Source organism: Vombatus ursinus, unplaced genomic scaffold (genome assembly GCF_900497805.2).
Source record: "Vombatus ursinus unplaced genomic scaffold, bare-nosed wombat genome assembly UNPS02014833.1, whole genome shotgun sequence".
Classification (NCBI taxonomy): Eukaryota; Metazoa; Chordata; class Mammalia; order Diprotodontia; family Vombatidae; genus Vombatus; species Vombatus ursinus.
In genome coordinates, this window is record NW_020954611.1 from 4589965 (window position 1) to 4599566 (window position 9602).

Genomic DNA, 9602 nt, shown 5'->3' on the forward strand with positions numbered 1-9602 from the left:
TTTAAGAAGATTAGTCTAGAGGTCATGCACAGGGTGAATTGAATGAACATGGAAAGCAAAAATAGGAAAGACAAGGCAGGGAAAACAGTTTGGAGTTCCAATGATGTGTGAGAATGTATTTAAATTGCTTGTTATGGCCAACTTTATATTTAAGCATTCTATTAGGATAATGGGACAGAGTCTCAGTAATAGTGACTATATCCAATAGTGACTATATCTAATAATAGGACTAATATCCAAAATTTAGCCTCAAGATAGTAATAGATATTAATTATAGGGTGATTTAAGTTTTACAAAGTATTTAATATGTGTTATTTCATATGATCCTCACAACAATCCTGTGAAGTATGTGTCATTATTATCCCCATTTTACCGATGAGGATACCTGAGACAGGATTCAAACTCAGACTCTATGATCTATTGATCTTCACACGAACACCCTATCCACTGTGCCACCTAGTTCCTATGCAGCTCCGAATTTAATGATCTTGTTACCAGAATGTTCTTATTCCTAGAAAACTTACCAACCAAGTAGGTACAAAGTGTTGTCTTAGGACACGAGGCACTTGGACTAGAGAAGCATTTAAATACAACTCACTGCTCCCCTGGCTGCCTCTTCACTGGTCATCACACTGGGAAATATGTGTGCATGTGGGAAATATTCTGGGGAAACCCTAGTAAATGTAGCTATTCTCTTCCTAAGTCCTAGGGGCATACCTGGGTCTACCCATCATTCTACAAGTAACGGAATTCATCTAAAGGTAACAAGGCTGTGGCCAGCCTAATGATTTACCTGGAATCAATAAAAGCACTTTCTACTTTTTAAACGCCCTACCTAGCACCACCTGTGTGGTTCCAGAACAGCAGCACGAAGGCTTAGGACATATTTTACCTGGCTCCAACTCCATTGACTTCTAAAATTATCATGCTAACAGTCTCATGTCCTCACTAGATATCAGAGGGCCCACGTCTAGATTAATAATATTTCTAGCTGTGAGATTAAAAGAATTCTCTTAAAATAGATGTACTAAAATCTAATATCATGCTTCAGGGAATTAACATTAGGATGAAAGGGATCAGTAAGCAATATATATTTTCTCCTCTCAGCCTTGATTGTTTTTGTGAATTGTGGGCTATTCATTTCCTCTTTTCCCTAAAAAAATGGTAAAGGAACTGGGAAAGGTAGCAGGATACTGAACTGGTGATTCTGTCATCCCTTTGCTCTTATTTTCCAAATCCTATTGCTCCAGTGAGTTCAATTAAATTTTATTGTGAGCCTAGGCCTATATTAGGTCTTGTAGGGATATGAACAAAGTATATCGCATGGTACCTGCCTTCAAGAGACTTGTATGACCTCTTTTCCCGGCTGGAATCATGTCAGGCATAGAAGAAAAGAAGAAGCTACCATCTGTTCCAGAATCCCTTCTGAAAAAGCGAAAGGCTTTTGCAATACTGAAGGCCAAATACCTGAAGAGGAAGATGGCTGTAAAAAAGCTCCATAAAATACGGAGGAAAGTTAACTATGAAAAAGGTAAAGCCTACCGTAAGGAGCACAGACAGATGTACAGAAGTGAAATTCGTCTGGCTAGAATGGTACGCAAAGCTGGCAACTACTATGTACGTGCTGAACCCAAGTTAGCTTTTGTGATCAGAATCAGAGGTATCAATGATGTTAGCCCAAAGGTCCTAAAAGTGTTGCAGCTTCTTCGTCTTTGCCAAATCTTCAGCGGCACTTTTGTTAAGCTTAACAAGGCTTCGATTAGCATGCTAAGGATTGTGGATCCATACGTTGCATGGGACTACCCAAACTTGAAGTCTGTGAATGACTTGATTTACAAACGTGGTTATGGCAAGATCAAGAAACAGAGGATTGCCCTGGTGGGTAATGCCTTTATTGCAAAATCTCTTGGTAAATATGGAATTATCCGCATGGAGGACTTGGTCCATGAGATCTACACTATTGGCAAGCACTTCAAAGCTGCCAACAACTTCCTGTGGCCCTTCAAATTATTTCTCCATGAGGTGGAATGAAGAAAAAGACTATACATTTTATGGAAGGTGGAGATGCTGGTAACAGGGAAGAACAGATCAACAGGCTTACCAGAAGACTGAACCAAGGTCTCTACCATGATTATTTTTCTAATGGTCTGTTAATAAAAATGTCTGTGACAAAAAAAAAAAAGAGGCTTGTATGAGAATCCGATGTAGAACTGATTTTAGTAACCCAGTAGTTTGCAAGTTGTAGTACCATTCAAAGCAAAATGAACTGGGAGACATATCAATGGTTAGATTAGGCTTTACAAAACACACAAAGAAATTAATTTCATTCATGTCCCTGAAACCTTAGAATTTATTGGCTATTTATCATTTATAATTGTTAAAGGAATGTTCAAAGTCAACTTTCAATTACCTATGTTGAAGGCTCATGGCCAGTGGCAGGATAATGTCTATTCAATAGGGACTTACTGGGTATGTTCAGGGAATGCAATCATAATTGTGTATCAATAAACAAAGACAATTTTTTTTGGGAAAATAATATTATTAATTCTGGAAGCAAACAGAAACCATTTGAGATTATCTGCTGCCATGTACCATCTCTAGCACCTTTCTCCTTTACTAGTGTGGTTAATAGACAACAGACTTGTCTGATGTCTTCTGTCTCTCTGGTCTGTACTACTGTACAGATTTCTCGGAAAGAGAAACAGGTTTGCCACAATCAGTTGTCATGGAAGTGATGAAAGTGGCAACATCTTACTCCAGAGAACATTAGCTTTAAATATGTAGTAATAAAGACTCTAAGAGCAGTGTGTCTATGGGACTTTAGTCATGTATCCATGAGTTCATCAATAGACTTATTCCTTCCACCACTGTAGATCTCAACCCATCCCCATGTATTCTCATACTATGTGGTTCTTGTGTATGTCTTTCCTTAAGACCTTCTTGAAAGATCTATTCAATAAGCAGGAAACCTTCCTCTTCTTATTTTAGCATTTTGTATCCGTACAAGACACAGGCTGTCCATTTAAAAAATGCTCGGTGCTTTTGTTTTGACATCACTCAGCTGTGTCTTTCATCCCTCACTCACGCTGTATAAGACAATAGGGCACTCAGGCCATCTTGTTTGGACCCCTTATTTTACAGATGAAGAAACTGTGAAGGAAGTCAAATGACTTGTCCAAAGTCATGTAGACGTCAGCCGATTTTGAACTCAAACCCTCTGACTCTAGCGCCAGTGTTCTTTCTACTGTACCAGATAGTTAGATATGTAGATCATTTATTAAGCTCTTACTATGTTCCAGACACTGTGCTGAGTGCTGGGAATACAAATACTGTACAGGTAAACAAAATAGTTCCTGCCCTCATAGATTATATTCTAAGGGCTAAAGGCAATACATAAAGGGGTGCTAGAAAGGGAGGGAATGAAGGGAAAGGGAATAACCCCTTGGCGCCATGGTGAAGAGTTGGCAAGAAGTAGTAGTGGAGTAGAGGAGACCTGGTTCCTGACAAATAAGGCAAAAATCTCACTTGTTATGGGGGGATGGAGGGGAGACAGGGAAGGGATCCTTGCTTCCAATGGGAGTGGAAATGGTCAAAGAGTGGAACCATGATGAGAAGATTACTGGAAGCTGCATACCAGCTGCATGATGCGCCCACCTTCTTTTCTGGTCTTATGTCTCCCTGATGATCTTTTCACATGAGTCATGTATAGTAATAACAACAATAATAATGATTGCTGACATGTATATAGCTCTTTATGACTGTAAGGAAATTTAACAGGAATTATCCTGTTCTGATTCTCAGACTAGTTTTGTGATATAGGTAGGATAGATACTATTACCTCCATTGTACAGACAAGAAACCTGAGACTCAAAGAGATTGTGACTTGTCTAAGGTCATATGGTTAGATATGAATATTTGAGTGGATAATGCATCCAATTTGCATTATGTTCTCCTTTAAAAATAATCATTTTCATTAAGGCACTATATAAATATTAGCCATTATAGTTATCCTTCCACATCACTGAGGTTAGACGGATGGCACCTTCACAATCTGGAAAATCTGTATAAAACTCTTTGGCCTCCTTTTCATGCCAGAGAAGAAGTCTGAATTTTTTTCTTTTTCTTTTATGAGGTGTTTGCAGTACCTTATTGTAAAATTTGGGTTGATGTTATACAATACTATAGATATATTTTATGCATTTCTTAGTTTCTAAAATTTTTTTTATGTCATCTGCTAGTCTTCATGTGTTGTCTGCAGCTTCCACAAAACTCCCCCAAAATTCCCATTTAATTTCTTATGCCAACCCACGATATATCCAAACTGTAATGGCGAAAGTCACAATGTAGAAGGGATAACTATATTGTTATTATAGAGTTCACATGGTACAGTGAAAAGAATTTAGTTAGTTTATTACCTGTGTGACTTAGGTATATCACTTATCCTCTCTGAACCTCAGTTTCTCCATTTGTAAAAATGATGGTTTAAACTAAATACCTTCTAACATCCCTGACAGTTCTATGTATGTTTTATGTATGTTCTCATGATTTACATAGGACTCTCCAGTTTATAAAGCGCTTTCACATAATACTCTCATCTGGTCCTCTTAACAATCCTCTGAGGTATAGTGAATGATATTATCATCCCTATTCTATAGATGAGGGAACTGAAACTCAGTTAGCTTATGTTTATGATATTATGAATATCACAAAGTAGGAAAACTTGAGTTCTTTGATACACCAATTTGACCGGTCAAGTTATAATCAAAGTGGTTTGCGTGGGCAGATGGTATTAAATGAGGTCCCCTCATTCATCATAGAAACACAACATGGACATAGTCATCATTTCCTAGTTCTGTAAGCAATTTTGTGTGACTGACACCGTATTCACTGGGATGGATTGGGATGGATTTACCTGCTAGTGTTTTCATTCACATTCAGCCTTAGGATTTGGTTGGTTCACGGGTCATTCTGCTGCAGTCTTCTTTTTGCCCCTTTAAAACATGCAGCTTAAAGCCTATGCTTTCTATGGTTTCTGTATTCCCCTGATTTGATATCAATATAACATCATTCTAACTACTCAATGATATTTCAGATGCAGTAATATCAAACTATTCAATCACAAGCACCATTGCCTTTAATATTAAACATATTTAGTTTATTCATAAAAGGAATGTTTCGCACTAAAGAATTCTTCACTATTCATCTTGATTACATTCAGCTTAACCTCCAAAATATGTCATTTCCCTTGAATTTTTGGTTGTGTGTATAAAGCTAAGTGCTTTCTTATGTGAGCTGAGAGAAAAGAAAAAGATATCCTTTTTCTTGGAAGAAGTTCCTGAACCAATATCAAGGAATTATTGAAGCCTGAAGGAGAAGCATCATGGCAGCTGGGCTTGCCAATTCCCCACATGTGACAAGTTGTATGACGGTATGTTTAGTGATGGGAGCACTAAATTGAGAGCCAGAAAACCTGGATTCAAATGCTGGTTCTATTTTTCATTACATGTGATCTTGAGAAAAATCCATTAACCTCTCTGAGTCTTAGCTTCTTTGTCTATAAAATGATAGGGCTGGACTGGGTCAGTGGTTCTCAGGCTTTTTGGTCTCAGGACTCCCTTATGCTCTTAAAAATTATTGAGGACTCCCTTCTCCAAGAGCTTTTGTTTGTATGGGATACACACACACACACACACACACGTATATATGTATGTATATATATTTATACACACACACATATATACATATATACATACACACATATACACACAAATATGTATATACACATACATATGTAAATGTACATACATGCATATATTATATATATGGGCTTGCATGAGTAATATTTACCATATTAGAAATTACCACTTCTTAGTTTTATTTTGAAAATAGTTTTGATCTCAGACCACATGAAAGGACTTTGAGGACCACTACCCTAAATTGTTTTAAAGCCTGTGTTTCTTTGGACTCATGTTTATTTCTATTATTCCTACAGACTTGCATCTAAATCACAGAATTCCAGAGCTGGGAAGTTTCCTCCTTAGTCATCTAGTCCAACTGATACTTCAAAAAGGATCCTCCCCTCTGGCACACCAGACAAATGGCCGTCCAGCCTTTGCTTAAAGACCTCAAGTGAGGCATCCATTCCATTCCTTTTTTGGGTGACTCTAACTAAAGAAGTCTTTCCTTACATTAAGCCTAAATTTCCCTCTTTGCAACTTCTATCCATTGTTCCTAATCCTGCCCTCTGGCTCCAAGCAGAGCAATGCTAATCCCTCTTCCCTGTGATAGCCTTTCAAATACTTGAGGATAGCTATCATGTTCCCTCCCAAGTATTCTCTTCTCTAGCCTAAACAACTCCACTTTCTTCAACCAGTCTTCATGGCATGAACTAGAGATCCTTCAACACCCTAGTTGCTCTCCTGTATATGCTTTCCAGCTTATTAATGTCCTTCCTAAAATTTGGCAGCTAGAAATGACCATAGAATTCCAGTTGTGGTTTGACCAGAGTAAAGGAGCATGAGTCTATTATCTCCTTGTTCTTGAACACCATACCTGTTAATACATGAGTTAAGCTTAAACACATCTGTACCAAACAACTAAGCATCCAAGAGATCATCTAATCTGAAACATTCATTTCAGATGAGGAAATGGGCCCTACTGGGGAAATGACTTGCCCAAGATCCAATGGCTGGTTATTGCCAGAACTGGGACTAGCACCCAATTCTTCTGCCTTTCATGCCTGTACTTTTATTGCCTGGACAATTTTTTTTTCTTTCTAGAAGTTGATTTAAAAATACAACAAACAACCACCACCACCTTGCTATGGCTAGTTCTGTTTAATGTGAAAGAGAGAAGAGCTGCTAACTGCTGACAGTCTTAATGGATTGCCATATGATCAACAGGTTCAGGGGATCTCTGCTTTCCTGTATAGACCAGCAGTGCCAAACAAGATGCTTTGGAAATATTTGGAAATATTTATGGGCATTATACCTTTTTAGACCAATGTTATCTTGGTAATGCCTTATGACTGCCAGGCACAGAACATTATGACTTTAAAAGAATCACAATTTCAGATAACCTAAATGACAGTAGAGTGGTTCATGGTGGTTATGAATAGGCTACATATATATATGTATATTATCCACAATGATTTATATGTGACAAGTAGTAGTATCAAAGACAATGAAAACTGGATAAGGAGATGGGCTGGCTATGGAACCAGAATGAAGAATAATAGATTTATATTCTCCATGTTTCAATGGTATACACAAAGTATGGTTGTTCTTAATGGTGGTGGACTTGTAATATCTTAGGCAGTTCCCCTATAAAGGAGATACAGAAAGAAAGGAGGAAAAAAAAACAACAGGTAAGATGAAAAGACATGGAGAGGTTACAAACTGTACTGGTGGAGACACAATGTACACAATGATGATGCCATGCATCCACTGACATCCACTGAGGCACTGAAGCTATTTTCTATGGACATGGCCTTCCACCGATTTGTATGACAAGGAAAAGGAGTTCATACTTGGTACATGAAGTAGATTGAGATTCATGTTAAGAGAATGTACTCTAGGAGAAGATGGTGAAGAGTATCTTATGAACTGTAGCATCCTCAAATTGGCTTTGGGAAATAAACACATTTCTTTCCTATCCCTTATATTACTGGACACCACACTGGGTACATTGTAGTCAAAGTCATAGGTCATACAATCAACATCTGGAGGGGATTTTAGAGGTAATTTAGTCCAACTGCCTCATTTTACAGATGAGGAAACCGAGGTACAGAGAAGTTAAATAACTTGCCCAAAGTCATATTCATAATAAGGTCATAAGGAGCAGAGCCAGCATATGAACCCAGGTCTCCCAGACTCCTAGCCCAGTGTTCTTTTCACTACACTATTCTGACTTAATGAATACTCATTGAATTGAATAGGATTGAATTTATATAGCTTACTTAAAACTATTGCCTTAGGCTACTGTATAGGCACCTGGGACAGGGCATCTTCCCCAGAGAGGGACTACAGCTATAGAGCCATTTGCTTTTCTTGTCACAAAGTAAAAACCAGCATTTTATTAGGAACACAGCAAGGTCCCGATTAGTGCGAACAACAAATTTACCTTGAAGTGATCACATTATTAGAATTTGCACTGCATATTTCCATTGGGCTGGAACCACTGAATTTTTTTTAATATAAGTATAACTTTGAATAGTGTGAATTTGAATACATGGGACCATTGGGGGGAGGGTAATGTTTGCACTAATTGGGACCTGACTATATATTAATGTGTTCTCCCACTAACATCTTCGTCTAATACCTCCTCAAAGCAGAGAAGTAACTCTCTCCAAGTCCATACTAGTGAAATCAAACAGTCACTGGCAGATCTTATTGAACTGGAAAGGCTCCCAGTATGGCACCCAAGAACAAGAGGCTCATAAAGCATGATGCTACAAGGGGTAGCAACACGGATGAAATTCTGAAAGTGTAAAGGATCATAGTATATTAGCATGCTACAACATTCTCATTTTCATTTAATTTAATGAATGCCTCTTAAGTGTCTACTGCCTACCAGCACTGGAGGAAATAGATAAGGGCAGTCTCTGCTCTTAAAAAGATCAGTTATTTTGGGAGGTGATAAGACATGTACACAGATAATGATATTACAAAATAGACTGTGATGTGTCCATAAGAGAGGTATATAAATGTCCAAAATGTTGTGTAAAGTCTGAGGCAGGAAAGATGTTTTCTTACTGGGGTAATGAGGGAAGGTTTCATGGACATTGGGCATTGCACAAGTGGGCATTGGGGTCTTAAAGAATAGATAGTATTTCAACAGGTGGAAATGGGGCTTTGATCAAGCAAATGCATCACATAAGCAGAGAGGCTAAGTGTGAGTCGGGAAACTACCAGGAATACAGCACAACTCCACCCATCATTTTAATTTATTTTCTCAGAGAAGGGAACTGAGTAGAGGTTATTTTTATTTTGGTATACATCTATAAATATGAGCAAGGAGGGATAGTCCTTCTAATTTTTAAAAGCTGTTCCTTCCCCAACTTTCAGAGGACATTCAACATTCATTCATTCATTCATTCTTTATCCATTCATTCTTTCAGAGAAGTGGCATGGTATAAGGGATAAAATGCTGGACTTGTATTTATGAAGACCTGAGTTCAAATTCTGCCTTAGACACTACAGCTGTGTGACCCTTGATAAGTTGAATCTCAGTTTCCTCATCTGTAAAAAAGAGATAATAATATACTGCCACTTCACAGTATTGAAAGGTTTTTTTAAAGTAAAAACTTTTTGCAATCCTTAAAGTGATATACATATACATATATTTATATATAACACTTCATGTACAAAACAGAATTCATTATCTTCCCTCTTCCCTTCTTCCAAACTTACCTACTGGTGTTGAGGGCACCACCATCTCCCCAGTCTCCCAGGTTCACAACCTAGGTGTCATCGTTGACTCTTCACTCTTACCCCACAGATCCAATCAGTTACCAAATATTGTCATTCCTTCCTTCACAATATCTCTTAAATATGTCCCCTTTTCTCCACTCAGACAGCTACCACCCCAGCTCAGGCTGCCAT

The 9602-nt window shown here is 38.0% G+C and overlaps 1 pseudogene; it reads left to right on the plus strand.

Annotated features, from left to right (window-relative positions):
• Window positions 1–1374: 1374 nt before the first annotated feature.
• On the plus strand, window positions 1375–2031 carry LOC114026144 (annotated as a pseudogene).
• Window positions 2032–9602: the final 7571 nt, after the last annotated feature.